The sequence below is a fragment of the Nicotiana tomentosiformis genome, chromosome 2 (genome assembly GCF_000390325.3).
Source record: "Nicotiana tomentosiformis chromosome 2, ASM39032v3, whole genome shotgun sequence".
NCBI lineage: Eukaryota > Viridiplantae > Streptophyta > Magnoliopsida > Solanales > Solanaceae > Nicotiana > Nicotiana tomentosiformis.
Window position 1 is genome coordinate 67,779,802 of NC_090813.1, and position 17,082 is coordinate 67,796,883.

Genomic DNA, 17,082 nt, shown 5'->3' on the forward strand with positions numbered 1-17,082 from the left:
GCTATAGCTCGTCACTGCTTCTCAGTTTCTTATTTATTTCTGTTACTTGCTGAGTTGGTTGTACTCATGCTACACCATGCACTTCATGTGCAGATCCAGGTGTGTTTGATTACGGAGATCGTTGTGTCCAGGAGGATCGAGTACCGGAGACTACGAGGTAACTGCCAGCGTCCGCAAGGCCTTGTCTCTCCTTCTATATATTTATTTATGTCTTCTATTGATACTTAGATAGTGGTTGTATTAGTTTGGTTATCTAGATGCTCATGACTTAGTGACACCCCGATGTTGGGCTATTTTTCCGCACTTAAGTTTTTATTTGGGTTTTACCCCGTATTTATGAAAAACTCCGAATATTTTAAATGTCTAAATTCACTTATGTTAAATTTTGAAAGAGTCTTGGAAAGGTCGGCTTGCCTAGTACCACGATAGGCGCCATCACGACAGGGTTAGTTTGGGTCGTGACATCAACAGTGTTGAGTCAGCATAACAATAGAAGAAATTGTCCTTGGGAGAGATAATTCTCCAACAGTGTCCTTGGCAAGTCTATGAAGACGGCAGACCAGCCAATACAACACCGCCCACTTGGCTCAGTTCTTAGAAACGCTTTCGAAAGAGTTTGTTTCCCGGACTCTCCGTAATGCGTGGCGTATAGGGTTTGAACGGTTGCGTCAGGTCACCTTGACGGTCTCATAATATGCCATCAAGTTCAATAAGTTAGCCATCATATTCCTACTTTGCTTCCTACAGCCAAAGAGCGAGTCCACAGACTCATTAAAGGACTCAATTATAATCGTAAAATCTTGTACGACTCGGGAGCTACAGGCTGATACTTCATTTCTGCTAGTGGTAGAAATTCAAAGATATTAGAACGTGTTCAGGGTGAGGAAAAAGGAAACTAAGGAGACCAAGAAGTCTCGAGGTTCTGGGGGATTCGGTGGATTCTACTCTGCGAGTATAAATAATTATGGCAGGGGCTCGGGCAGTCGGCCAGCCCAGTTCGCACGTCGGATTAATCAAGGTGCTCCAGTAAGTTCTTTTAATGCACCACTGACATAAGTATCCTACAATGGTTATTCCAGTTATTTGGAACAGACTCAGTATGAGCAGCGAAACCCACAAATGGGTAGTTATGAATACGGTGATACTAGGCACATCATGAGAAAATTGTTCCAAACTTGGGAGATACATATTTCATCAAAGCACTCAGGCTACGTGCCCCATTGCAGTTACTACACAACCCACACGACCGGTTAGGGGTGGAGGACAGAAGGGTAGAAGGCGTCTTAGAGGTGGAGACCCAGTCCTTGATATAATTATTTTATGGTATGGCAGAGGTCGATACATCATATGGTGTCGTTACAGGCACGACCTCGATTTAATATAAAGGAATAATTTCCTTAACTTGATTTAGTTCTGAGTATCGAGACGAGTCCTCCTATTGTGCTCCACTTATGAGTGAGCTTAGTAATTCTATAATCTACTTATGTGTTTACTCCTGTTGGGAGATTCTATGGAGATAACTACGCCTATCATTCCATGTTGGTCTCTAATAAGAGCTGTGAGGCTAAAGGTGGCTTTGTGGTACTCATCTCGGTTATTTTTTATGTAATTTCCGGATAATCAATTACAAATTGTGAATTATATGCCCTACCGGTGTGGGGTTCATTATGTGTTGTGATTTCATTTAACAAAAATTATTTAAAAAGAGAAAATGGAAAGTTTTGATTGGCATGATGTGCATATTACTTGTGATTTAGAACTGAGGATGAGATCCTCGCATTTTTAAAAATAAATTGATATGTTTAAACCGGGCTACGAGCTGCGGTGGAAGTTATATAAGGACGAGATCCTTGTGATAAAAATTCTTGTGTTTAAATTCTCCCTTGTGAAATTAAAATTGTACTATAGCAATAATAGGGAGTCATGCCTGTTAGGCTTATTTAAAAATTCTTGTATGAAATTCTCTGTGCATACTTGCCAAATTCGTGTTGTAATTATTGAGTTTCAACCTACGAGGTATGAGCCCGCCCAGGTGGCGTTAAATGCGACTCATTAATTCTGGTAAATAATTATGAGGTCTTCATGCCTCACATCTCGTTATTAGTATTGTGAAGGTTTGAAAGAAGATTTTTGTTAACATGGAGTTAATTGACGATTCTGTAATTGATTATGAACAACTATTAAGACCAGATTGACCCAGAAGGATGCCCCATCTAGATGGTCAGACGAGTGTGAGTTGAGCTTTCAGAAGCTCAAGACTGCTTTTACTACGACGCCAGTGTTGGTATTATCCACAGGTTCAGGATCTTATACGGTGTATTGTGATGCATCTCGCGTTGGGCTTGGTGTAGTATTGATGCAGGATGGCAAGGTGATTTCATATGCTGCGGCAGTTGAAAGTTCACGAGAAGAATTATCATGTTCATGACTTAGAATTAGCAGCCATTGTTCGTGCGCTGAAGATTTGGAGGCATTACCTCTACGGTGTCTCGTGTGAGGTATTTACCGATCATCGTAGCCTTCAGTATCTGTTCAAACAAAAAGATCTTAATTTGAGGTAGAGAAGATGGTGGGAGTTGTTGAAAAACTATGATATCACCATTTTGTATCACCCCGGAAAGGCCAATGTGGTGGCTAATGCTTTGAGTAAAAAGGTTGTGAGTATGGGCAGCCTTGCTTATATTCCGGTTGGTGAGAGGCTGTTAGCTGCAGATGTTCAGACCTTGGCTAATCAGTTCGTGAGGTTAGATGTTTCAGAACCCAGTCAGGTTCTAGCTTGCACAGTCGCTCGGTCTTCTTTATTTGAGCATATCTGAGAGCGACAGTATGATGATCCTCATTTACTTGTCCTTAAGGACACAGTGCGGCACGGCGATGCCAAATAGGTTGTTGTGGGGGAAGATAGAGTTCTGCAAATGCAGGGTCGTAATTGTGTGCCTAATGTTGACGGGCTTCGTGAATTAATCCTTGAAGAGGCACACAGCTCTAGGTATTCTATTCATCTAGGTACCACCAAAATGTATCAAGATTTGCAGCAACATTATTGGTGGAGGAGAATGAAAAAGGATATAGTTGCATATGTAGCTCGGTGTTTGAATTGTCAGCAAGTTAAGTACGAGCATTAGAGAACTGGTGGTTTGCTTTAGAAGTTAGAAATTCCTGAATGGAAATGGGAGTGTATCACTATGGATTTTGTTGTTGGACTCCCACGGACTCAGAGAAAATTTGATGCAGTTTGGGTCATTGTGGACAGGTTGACCAAGTCGGCACATTTTATTCCGGTAGCAGTTACCTATTCTTTAGAGCGGTTAGCGGAGATTTACATCTGCGAGATTGTCCGCCTTCACGGTGTGCCCATGTCTATCATTTCTGATCGAGGTACACAGTTCACCTCGCACTTCTAGAGAGCTGTACAACGTGACTTAGGTACGCGGGTTGAGTTGAGTACAACATTTCATCCATAGACAGACGGACAATTAGAGCGCACCGTTCAGATATTGGAAGATATGCTTCGCGCTTATGTTATGGACTTTGGTGGTTCTTGGGATCAATTCTTGCCACTTGCTGAGTTTGCTTATAATAATAGCTACCAGTCGAGCATTCAGATGGCTCCATATAAGGCATTATACGGAAGGCGATGTCATTCTCCAGTTGGCTGGTTTGAACCAAGAGAGGCTCAGTTGTTGGGTACCGATTTGGTACAGGATGCCTTGGATAAGGTCAAGGTTATTCAAGATCGACTTCGCACAGCTCAGTCTAGGAAAAAGAGTTATGCCGACCGTAAAGTTCGTGATATTTCATTCATGGTTGGAGAAAGAATATTACTCCAGGTTTCACCTATGAAAGGTATAATGAGGTTCAGAAAGAAGGGCAAGTTGAGCCCTAGGTATATTGGACCCTTTGAAATTCTTGAAAGGGTGGGTGAAGTAGCCTATAGGCTTGCATTACCACCTAGTTTATCAGTGGTTCATCCGGTGTTCCAATGTGTCTATGCTCCGAAAATATCATGGTGATCCGTCCCATGTGTTAGATTTCAGCTCAGTCCAATTGGACAACGATTTGACTTACGAGGAGAAGCCGATGGCTATTCTAGCCTGGCAGGTCCAACAGTTGAGGTCTAAGAGTTATCCTTCAGTTCGAGTGCACTGGAGAGGTCAGCGGGGTAAATATCCATACTTATTCACCAGCTCAGGTACTTTTTCTAACTTCATTCGAGGACAAACGTTTGTTTTAGAGGTGGAGAATGTGATGACCAAAAATATCATATTTAAATCTAATAATTAATTCTGTGTTCTAAGACTTCAAAAAGCACTATTTGTCACTCCTCGACTTACGTGTGAAGTCCATAACTTTTTCCGGAATATGTTTATGTGAAAAATGAATTAAAATGTGAACTAGAGCCTTAAAACTCAATTGAGTTGACTTTGTTCAATATTTTGAGCAAACGGACCTGGATCAGTATTTTGATAGTTTCAGTAGGTCCGTATCGTAATTTGGGACTTGGGCGTATGTCCGTAATTTAATTTCAAGGTCCCTAGCTCAAGTTATGACCATTTAACGGAAACTAGTAATTTAAAGGCTAAAGATTTTTAAGTTTGACCACGGGGTTGACTTTTTGATATCGGAGTCGGAATCCAGTTCCGAAAATTTTCATAGCTCTGTTATGTCATTTATGACTTGTGTGCAAAATTTGAGGTCAATCAAACTTGATTCGATAGGTTTCGGCATCGAATGTAGAGGTTAGAAATTTCATAATAGACTAAGGTTTCAAGTGAGTTCGCACAAGACCTAACTTCAAACGAGCATACCTCTCTTGATATGCGACCGCAAACTGGTCGCAAAATGGTCCAGAACAGCCCAGTTCTGGGCACCGATTTGTGCGATCATTGTGCGACCCTCAGACCAATTGTGCGGTCCATTGTACGACCGCTTAACTGTTTTCGGAGGGGTAATTTTCCTATTTTCATAACCCAACCCCATTTTGATAAATAGGTTTTGGGGCATATTTTGGGGCAATTATCTGATGATTTTAGAGAGAAGTGAGAGTGTTCTAGAGAGAGAAAGTAGATAAAGTGTCTTGTTCATCAAATTCTTGTCCAAACCTTGAAATCCAACAAGAAATCCCTCAAGTTCTTCATTAAAGAGGTAAGGTTCTAACCCCTAATCTTCAATTTTGAGTTAGGGTAATGATGGGTGATTAAGAGTAAGATTCTTGGGGTAAGTGTTCCTTATCCTATATTGATTATATTTCATGATTCCATACTCATTTACATCATGAATCCGTGAATACAGGGAAGAAAAATCAGATTTTTATAAAATTTTCTAAAAATGAGAATTTAAGATTTGAAGATCCATTTGATATCAGAAATGGATAATTTTTGTATGGTTGAACTCGTAGAGGAATGGGTATTCGGATTTCGTGAGTTTTTTCCGAATTTGAGATGTGGGTCCCACTGTCGAATATTTAAATGAATTTCGGATTTTTATCCGAAAAATTAGTAAATTCATATGAAATTAATTCATATAATTTGTATTAAGTATATCAAATTGTTTGTGAATAGATTTGAAGCTTTTAGATACAAATTTAAAAGGGAAAAGCTGTGTTCGAGTAATTGATTGGAAATTACAAAGCGAGGTAAGTGTCGTGGTTAACCTTGACTTGAGGGAATAGAACCCTTAAATTATTTGTTATGTGAAATGCATGTGAACGACGTATAGGCGAGGTGACGAGTGTCTATACGTCGTCAAATTAATTGTTTGCCTACTTACTTGAAAAATCATAAATTATTTTAAATCATTAATTAATTATTATAATAATTGTTTCTCTCCTATTCTTTGTAAATTATTAATTCTCGAATTCCTGCATTAATTGTTACATGTTATTTGAATTATGTGTCTTAATTGTTATTTGACATTTAGCATATTAAATATTAAACTGCCTATTTTCTCCCTGATTTTCATAATAACTTGCTAATTGTCATTACTTGTTTCATAATTAAATCATAATTATTGTATGCTTGTTGTCTTATAATTTTATATTAATTGTTGCATTTATTGGGGAAATTTCTTCTATAAGAATTGGTAAATGAATATATTGAAGGAGTGGGTTGCACGCCGCAACAGAATTGAATTGGTAAATGTATATATTGGAGGAGCGGCTTGCAGACCGCAACAGAATTGATTAAAATGAACATATTGGGGGATCGGGTTGCATGCCGCAAACAGACTTATTAAAAGTCCATATTGGGGGATCAAGTTGCATGCCGCAACAGACTTATTAAAAATCCATATTGGGGGATCGGATTGCATGCCGCAACAGACTTATTAAAAGTCCATATTGGGGTCTCGGATTGCACGCCGCAACAGACTTATTTAAAGTCCATATTGGAGGATCGGGTTGCACGTCGCAACAGACTTATTAAAAGTCCATATTGGGGGATCGGATTGCACGCCGCAACAGACTTATTAAAAGTCCATATTGGAGGATCGGGTTGCATGCCACAACAGACTTATTAAAAGTCCATATTGGAGGATCGGGTTGCACGCCGCAACAGACTTATTAAAAGTCCATATTGGAGGATCGGGTTGCATGCCGCAATAGACTTATTAAAAATTCGATATATATATATATATTGGGGGATCGGGGTGCACGCCGCAACAGACTTGATTAAAATGAATATATTGGAGGAGCGGCTTTGTCACGTCCCGGAATTTCCCCCCGACGGGACCGTGATGGTGCCTAATATTTCACTTGTTAGGCAAGCCAACGTTAGAAAATCATTTAACCAATACCTTATTTCCATTCAGTATATAACAATAATTAACTAAGATGAAATATGATAAGTGCGGAATATTATAAAACTCTATTAATTACTACCACTCAGATCGGGAGTCACAATTCACGAGCATTCTAGAATTTACTACAAGTAATAATCTATAAGAAATACAACTGTCTGAATGAAAGAAATAGTAGAACAGAAAAGATAGGCGGGGACTCCAATGTTTGTGAACGCCGACAGATCTACCTTAAGTCTCCGGACAGCGAACCAATAACAAAATCTCGATCGACCCGAGCTGGTATCAAAATCTGCATAGAAAGTGCAGAGTGCAGTATCAGTACAACCGACTCCATGTACTGGTAAGTGTCGAGCCTAACCTCGACGAAGTAGTGACGAGGCTAAGGCAAGGCACCTACAAATCAACATGTACAATTTAACAGTGTATATACAAATAATAGAAATTAAGAACTAAACAGGAAATGTCGGGAGGGGAACATACTGAGGGTAATACAAGATAAAGAACTACAATAGAATGATCACCGGAGCAGTCAATATACCACGAATCAATAGGAATAGTGAATACAGTAAGGAAAAATGCACGGCATCACCCTTCGTGCTATTACTCTCAATCTCACCATAAAATCAATAGAAATGGCACGGCATCACCCTTCGTGCATTAGCTCTCATATCATGGCACGACATCACCCTTCGTGCTTTTACACTCACAATATGGCACAGCATCACCCTTCGTGCTTTTACACTCACAATATGGCACAGCATCACCCTTCGTGCATTAACACTCACAATATGGTACGGCATCACTCTTCGTGCATTAACTCTCATATAATGGCACGGCATCATCCTTCGTGCATTAACACTCTCCCTTACCATAATGCAATGTATAAATAACAACAGGGAGATAGAATAATAAGTACAAACCTTACTTCAACATTTGGTTCCACAATATAAATCTCAACTTTTAAATAAATACTCGATTACCAATAGAAAATCCGTAAACATGATAATGACGATCAATTTAACAACACTAGTATAAACATGTAGCAATTAGGCATAAGAAGAGACAATATAAGAAAATGGAAGAAACATGGAAAAACAGGTAAATTGGCAGCGCATAAGTACTCGTCACCTCACATATACGCCACTCACATGAATTTCAAATAATCTAAGGTTCCTAATTCCCTCAAGTCAGGGTTAGACATAACACTTACCTTGCTCTGAAGGCCACTTAATTCTCAATCACAGCTTTTCCTTTGGAATTCACCTCCAAACCACTCGTATCTATTCAAAAATGACTCAATAATATCAAATATTGCTAAAGGAATCAATTATATTGCATAAATTAAATTTCCCAAATTTTCCTCCAAAAAGTCAAAAATTCGACCCCGGGCCTGCTTGGTCAAAACTCGAGGTTCGAACCAAAATCCTTTTACCCATTCACCCCCGAGCCCGAATATGTAATTAGTTTTGGAATCCGACCTCAAATTGAGGTCTAAATTCCCAAATTTCCAAAATCCCTAGTTTCTACCTTAACCCCTAATTCTACCATGAAAACTCTAGATTTTAGGTTGATGATTCATAAAATGTAATGGGTAATTGAAAGAAAATGGTTTAGAAGCACTTACCAACACTTTGGAGAAGAAATTGACTCTTGAAAATTGCCTCTACCCATTTGGTTCTTGAAAATTATTGAAGAAATGACTTAAACCCGTGTTTGATTCTGTTTTATGCACTGGGCGGCAGTGTTCATCGCGATCGCATGAACACTGCCGCGTTCGTGAAGAAAATCCTCCTAAGGACTTACAAGATCACGGGAGGCTTTACGTGTTTGCGAAGGCTTAACCCGCCTTGCCTTCGCGTTTGCGTGAAATGGCTCGCGTTCGCGTAGAGCTTCCCCAAGTCCCGTGCCCAGCATAGCTAGATCTACGCGTTCGCGTTCGACCTGTCGCGTTCGCGTAGAGCAACTCCTCCCAATGCTCCGCGTTCGCGACCATGGTCTCACGTTCGCGTAGAGTAAATCCTCCTCCAGCCCAGTTTCCCCTTCGCAATCGTGAGAGTGACTACGCGATCGTGAACCACAGTATTGCAGACATCAGATACAACAAAAATACCAAATTTTTCTAAGTTCAAAACATCCCGTGGCCTATCTGAAACTCACCCGAACCCTCGGGGCTCTAACCCAAACATGCAAACAAATCTAAAAACATCATACGAACTTGCTCGCGTGATCAAATCGCCAAAATAGCACCTAGAACTACGAATTTAGCACCAAATCAAATGAAATTCTCAAGAACACTTTAAATTTTCTATTTTCTCAACTGGACGTCTGAATCACGTCAAATCAATTCCGTTTCTCACCAAATTTCATAGACAAGCCTGAAATATCATAATGAACCTGTACCGGGCTCCAGAACCAAAATACGGACCCGATACTAACAATGCCAAACATCAATCAATTCTTAAAAACAAATAATTTTTAGACTTTTAATTTTTATCAAAAAATCATAACTCAAGCTAGGGACCTCCAAATTCGATTCCAGGCATACGCCTAGGTCCCATAATTCGATACGGACCCATTGAGACGGTCAAAACATGGATTCGGGCCTGTTTACCAAAAACGTTAATCGAAATCAACTAAAATCAACTTTTAAGGCATAAATTTTTATTTTTATCAATTTTCAACATAAAAGCTTTCCGGAAATATGCCCGGACTGTACACGCATATCGAGGAGGGTAAAAAAAAAATTTTTAAGGCTTAAGAGCGCAGATTCGAGTTCTAAAACATAAGATGATCTTTTGGGTCATCACAGGGTCACATGCCGCAATAGAATTGAATGTGAATATATTGAGAGAGCGGGTTGCACGCTGCAACAGAAATTGATGGAAATGATAATTGGCTATGACTGCTGAGTTGGCTTCAATTATTATAAATGAGTTACCTGATTATTTCTACTATTTGTTGTTGTTACTAATATTGCGTACAGGTTAATATAAATGACCCGCCTTAGCCTCGTCACTACTACGTCAAGGTTAGACTCAACACTTACCAGTACATGGGGTCGGTTGTACTAATACTACACTCTGTACTTCTTGTACAGATTTTGGAGTTGTCCCAGCGGCGTACCATAGACTTGCTCAGATTTCAGCTACTCAGAGGAGACTTGAGGTATAACTGCACGACGTCCGTAGTTCTGAAGTCCCTGTCTACTTTACTTTAGCTGTGTGTTTATTTCCAGACAACTTTATTTTATTCAGGCCCTTATTTGTATTATTCTAGAAGCTCGTGCACTTGCGACACCAGTTCTGGGATGGTATTTAGACACCGTTGTTTTTATGGATTATTCACTATATTTCAGACCTTACTTCCGCATTTATTTCTTTGTAATTAATAAATTTAAAAATTATTTAAAAATAACTAATATTATTCTAACGTTGGCTTGCCTAGCAAGTAAAATGTTAGGCGCAATCACGGTCTGAAGGTAGGAATTTCGGGTCGTGAAGATTTCAGGATGTGCTCAATAGACGATGAGGCACGAAATTATCTTTACAGGGAATTTCCAGAGCATTATGTTTGGAATCCACAGCCCAAAATTTGGACAAAAAGAAAAACACGATATGTGATTGGTCAGATTGCTATTGGTAAGACAACTACTACTTAAATTCAAATTATTATTCACTTCTTAAATTATGCTTATTAACATTTACAAATCAATAATATAGCTAATCCCCGAGAAGGTTAAAGATATTACGAGAGATTATTACTGAACCACGCTAGAGGACCATTTTCATTTGAAGATTTGCTAACTGTTAATTCAAAAAAATGTGAAACTTTCAAAGAAGCTGCCAAACAAAGAAAATTATTAGAATCAGATAATAGCATTTCTGAATGTTTACGTGAGGCTGTCTTCTTCAAAATGCCATCAGCTCTTCGAAGTTTATTTGCAATAATTTTAGTTCATTGCAATCCAACGGATATTAGAAATCTATGGGAAACATATTACGATGATATGTCAACAGACTTTCAAAGAATGCATGAAAATTCACCTGCTACTCAACTACAATGTACACTAAAAAGTGTCAATTATTATCTGGAGAGTATGGGTAAAAGTGTTGAAAAATATGATTTACCAAAAATCAACCAACAGTCATGCCAAAAAATTACTTCAGAATGTAGAGAAATAATTGAAAAAATGTTTATGAAGGCACCTGTAGAAGATTATGAGGCACAATCAAAGTTGAATCATGAACAAGCACAAACTTTCAAGACCATATTACATAGTGTAGACTCTGAAACAACGGGATTATTTTTTGTAGATAGACCTAGGGGAACTGGAAAAACATTCTTATATCGTGCATTACTAGCAAATGTTAGATCAAGAGGTATGATAACTTTGGCAACTGCAACCAGTGGTGTAGCAGCCACAATATTACCAGGAGGTCGTACAGCTCACTCTAGATGTAATGACCCAACCGGTCATTTTAACTTTTAGAAACCCGTTTCCTAAAATAAAACTCCTCGAACATGCTTTTATTAATTTATGACTCACGGGGATGGTTGGTTCGGGATTTGGAAGTGTTTGGTTTGAAATCAGAACACTTGGTTCCTTAAGTTGGCTTTAAATGGCCAAGTTTGACTTCGGTCAATATTTTGAGAAAACGACGCCAGAATCGGGATTTGACGGTTCCAATAGGTTCGTATGATGATTTTAGACTTGGGCGTATGTCCGAATCGGGTCTTGGATAACCCGGGCGCGTTTTGACGCTTAATAGTAAATATCAACTATTTGAAGGTTTAAAATTCTTCAAATTTGGTTTGGAGTAGGTTTTTGAGTAATTGAAGTCTGTTTCGAATTTTGAGTTTGGGAATAGTTCCGTATACTGATTTAAGACTTGCACGCAAAATTTCGTGTCATTCCGAGTAGTTTAAGTATATTTCGGCATATTGGAAGTAAATTGAACAACTTGAAATTCTTAAGTTTGAATCAATTTGGTTTAGGGTATGATTCTTAGATTTGATGTTGTTTTACGCGTTCCGAGAGTTAGAGCGAGTCCGTTTTATGATTTTAAACCTGTTGGTCCCGAGTGTTAACCGGACAAAGCTCGGACCAATTTTGGAAAATTGAGCAAGAACTGATGCTCCCAGCTACTATCATAATCGCACTTGCACTTGGACAGCCGCAGGTGCGAGCCATCAATCGCAGGTGCAAACGAGAGGAGCCTGCCCAGCCATCGCAGATGCGAAGCATTTGGTGCACCTGCAAACGCATAGGTGCGAAGGCCCTGCGTGCAGAATCAGAGGAATGCGCAGGTGCGAAGGAATGGGCGCACCTGCGCTTGCGCAGAAACGAGCAACTAGTCCGCAGGTGCGAAGGAATGGGCGCACTTGCGCTTGCGCAGAAGTGAACAGCTAGTCCGTAGGTGCGGAGCCAGTCCAAGAGGAAAAATCTCGCACCTGCGAGGCTTTTCCGCAGGTGCGAAAGCCGCAAGTGCGAATACCTTCCGAATGTGCGAAAACTCTGCCTAGGCAGAACCTTAAAATGGACGAAGCTCAGTCCATTTTTGTTCATTTTTCCTCCATGTTTGCGCGATTTCAGAGCTCTTTGTGAGGAGTTTTCAACTAACAACTTGGAGATAAGTTAATTCTACACTATTTGAGTTAAATACATAGATTATGGGTAGATGATAACTAGTAAATCTTAGAAATCAAGGGTTTAGGTGAAAAACCTAGATTTTAATAAAAATGAGATTTTAACCACGAAAATGGTTATGGAATTTGATATAAATTATATATTTGAGTTCTTGAGATTATGGGTAACGTTTCCATCCGAAAATTTCTGGAATACGGGCACGTGGGCCCAGGGTAAATTTTAGGAATTTTACCATTTTGGATAGGATAATTTAGTTAATAGATGAATTTTGAATTATTGAGCATATATTAATTATTTTGTATAATATTTGGATAGTTTCGGATTTTTCGGCGTCAAATCGAGAATTTTACGCGATGCAGTAATCGAAAAGTGGACTTTGAGATAAGGTAAGTCTCGTGTCTAATCTTGTGAGGGGGAAATTACCCCATGGGGATTAAATTAATTAATTGTTGCTAATTGTGGGGGCTACATATACATGAGGTGACGAGAGTCCGTACATAGCTACTATTAATGCTAAAGTCCGTGTAGTTTAGGACTTAAAGCATGAATTACTTGTGTAAATTATATTCTTTATTAATTAAATTATTTGATGTATACATTGTGAATTGTTATGAAAGGTAGTAAAAGATGAAATTTTCATATGCTTAAATTTTGTTTAAATTAATTAATTATTGAAATAAATTATTTATCCTCTCGAATAAATCTTGCAATAAATACTCTCTTTCCGGAGGTACATAAGAAAATGTACTCCTTTTCTTGTGGATCGGGCCGAAAACCTCGGCAGGATAGATGCATCTATGGATCGTGCCGCACGTCCCTCGGCAGTGTGCACGACCCTCTGGATCGGGCCATACGTCCTCGGCAGAAATCATGCTTAATAATAATAATAAATACACGATACTTTGATAGTTCGTTACAACTTGTGAAGCTAATTGATAAATTGGAAATTATTGGACTTGAAGGAATTTAATTAATACATTGAAAATTTGTTGCGTTTGGGAAGAATTTAATTATTTCTGCTGATTTTGGAAAATTATTGTTAATTCTGTGAGACATGCTAAATAAATAAATTATATTTCATCCTATTTATTATGTTGGACCCTTATTAAGTGTCAAAGTCGACTATCTCGTCTCTGCCACTTTGAGATTAGGCTTGATACTTATAGGTACTTGTGGAGGACCTATCATCGCACATCCTCGTTATCCGGAGGCATAGTGGTGAGCTGCCTTTCTGACCCGTTCTGCAGCTACCAGTGACTCTACCTGTATTTTTCATTCTGTCTATTTTCATTCAAACAGTATTTTAGAGTTTTATATAATCTACTAGATGCTCATACACTTGTGACACCAGGTCTTGGCACACACATTGGTAGAATTTGATGTTTTATTATTTTTCTTGGATTTAAAAGTTTAGTCAATATATGTTAAATTTACTAGTTGGCTTGCCTAGCTGTAGGGTTGGGCACTATCACGACCTTTAGGTGAAATTGGGTCATGACAACATGGTATCAGAGCACTAGGTTCACGTAGGTCTCACAAGTTATGAGCAGGCCTAATAGTGTCTTGCGGATCGGTACAGAGACGTCTGTACTTATCTTCGAGAGGCTATAGCGTGTTAGGAAACTACTTTTTTCATATTCCATATTGCATTTAATGTAGTACTAAATATCCTTCTCTTATTCTCTCACAGATGGTGAGAACGCGCTCGAATTAGGTTCCAGACCAGGGAAGAGCTACTTCCCCAGTTGCTAGAGACTGAGGTAGAGGTCGAGGGAGGGCTCCAGCCCATGGTAGAGGGCAAGGACATCCCAGGACTATTCCAGTTATGCCGCTACTGGTCCAACAGAGAATCCCATTATTGAGTTGCTTGTAACAGAGCCAGCTCCGGTGGATTTCACATCTGCACCAGGATTTCAGGATGTCATGGGTCGTATGCTGCAGTTCATGGACAATATGACTCAGGCCGGTTTATTTCCGGCAGACCCAGCCATATCCCAGGCGGTCTGAGAAGCACAGACCCCTACCGCGCAGGCTCATGGACAGGCATCTGCTGTATATCAGACCCAGGGTGCACTACCCATGGGTGGAGCCCAGCCAGTGGCAGCAGCTACACCTGAGCCCAGGCCAGCTGCAGCCGCTGACCCACATAAACTATTGGACCGATGGACTAAACTACATCCTCCTGTCTTTGGGGGTGAGCGACATGAGGATCCACAAGACTTCATTGATCGTTGCAGGGACAGACTGCATAATATGAGGATATTGGAATCTCATGGGGTTGACTTCACTACTTTTCAGCTAGAGGGCAAGGCCCGTAGATGGTGGCAGTCTTATGTTCTTGGCAGACCAGCAGATTCTCCTCCCATGACTTGGGACAGGTTCACCCGTATCTTCCTGGACAGGTATATTCCACCCTCTCAAAGGGAAGAGTTACGATTTCAGTTTGAGCAGCTCTAGTAGGGTCAGATGTCAGTGACCGATTATGAGGTGAAGTTCTCTGAATTATCTCGCCATGCACTTATGATACTCCCTACTGAGGTGGAGAGAGTGCAGAGGTTTGTATCTGGTTTACATACTGGCATTCAGGCCACTATGGCTCGAGAGGTTGAGATGGGTACTTCTTATGAGCTAGTTGTGGAGATAGCCTGGAGGATTGAGGGTGTGCGTCAGCGGAGCCGAGAGCAGATTATGAGAGATAAGTAGTTCAGGTACTCTGGAGAGTTTAGAGGTGCTCCGTCTGGGGGTAGAGGTCAGTTCGTGGGGGAGGGGGCAGTCCAGTAGGCCCCCATATCCAGCACCACCACCTCCTCGAGGTGCTCTAGTGCGACCTTATATCAGTGCTATACCAGAGAGTTCTTACCGCCCACCAGCTATTCAGGGTTCTTCCAGTGGGTATTCAGGTCCCCAAGGCCAGACTCTTAGTCAGCAGCCCATCGCACCGAAGAGTGGTTACGAGTGCGGGGATCCCAGTCACATGTGGAGATTTTGCCCCAAGCTTCGGGGTAAACCAGTACAGCAGGGTCAGCAGCCTATGCTTACCGAACTAGTTGCTCCACCAGTAGTCCGACTACCAAGAGGTGGAGGACAGGTAGGTAGGGGTCGTCCTAGAGGTAGAGGTCAGCCAGGCGTAGGCCAGCAAGTTAGCGCTCTAGCTCGGTTCTATGCTTTTCCGACTAGACCAGATACAGAGGCCTCATATACTGTGATTACAGGTATTATTTCTATTTGCGGCAAGGATGCCTCAGTATTATCTGATCCAGGATCCACGTATTCATATGTGTCATATCTATTTTCTCAATTCCTGGGTGTTTATCGTGAGTCCTTAAGTACTCATGTTTATGTTTCCACTCCTGTAGGCAGTTCTTTTATTGTGAACTGGATATACCGATCTTGTATTATTATATTATGTAGTTATGAAACTAGAGCAGATCTCTTATTGCTCGAGATGACCGATTTTGAAATTATTCTAGGTATGGATTGGTTATCTCCATATCATACTATTCTAGACTGTCATGCCAAAACTGCTACCTTGCTTATTCCATCTTTGCCTAGGCTAAAGTGGAAGGGTTCGTCGGTTAGTTCATTTAATCGGGCTCAACACATGGTTGAGAAGGTTTGTTTAGCTTATCTAGCTTATGTTCGGGATACCACTGCAGAGACTCCGGCTATTGATTCGGTGCCTGTAGTTCGGGAGTTCTCCGATGTATTTCCTTCAGATCTTCCAGGTATGCCACTTGATCGTGATATTGATTTCTGTATTGACTTGGCTCTAGATACTCAACCTATATCTATTCCACCGTGTCGCATGGCTCCAAAAGAATTGAAAGAGTTGAAAGAACAACTTGAAGAGTTACTAGCCAAAGGGTTCGTCAGACCGGGTGTATTGCCTTGGGGTGCACCGGTATTATTTGTGAAGAAGAAGGATAGCACAATGCGAATGTGTATTGATTATTGCCAATTGAACAAAGTTACTATTAAGAATAAGTACCTATTACCGCGTATTGATGACCTATTTGACCAGTTGTAGGGTGCTAGGGTGTTCTCTAAGATCGACTTGAGGTCGGGGTATAATCAGTTGAAGATTCGAGATTCGGATGTTCCGAAAACTGCTTTCCGTACTAGATATGGTCATTATGAGTTTCTGGTAATGTCTTTTGGTTTAACTAATGCCCCGGCAGCATTTATGGATTTGATGAACAGGGTATTCAGGCCATATATTGATTCATTTGTCATTGTCGTCATTGATGACATTTTGATCTACTCGCCCACTAAGGAGGAGCACGAGCAGCATATGAGAGTAGTGCTTCAGACATTGAGGAAACAAAAGCTATATGCTAAGTTCTCCAAATGTGAGTTTTGGCTAGAGTATGTAGCATTTTGGGGCCATATTGTATCGGGTGAGGGTATTAAGGTTGATCCCAAAACGATTGAGGCAGTTCAGAATTGGCATCGTCCCACTTCGGCGACTGAGATCAGTACTTTTCTGGGTTTAGCAGGTTATTATTGTCGATTCGTGGAAGGTTTTTCATCTATTGCATCACCTTTGACCAAATTAACCTAGAAGGGTGCTCCGTTCCGATGGTCCGATGATTGTGAGATGAGCTTTCAGAAGCTCAAGACAGCATTGTCTACAACAC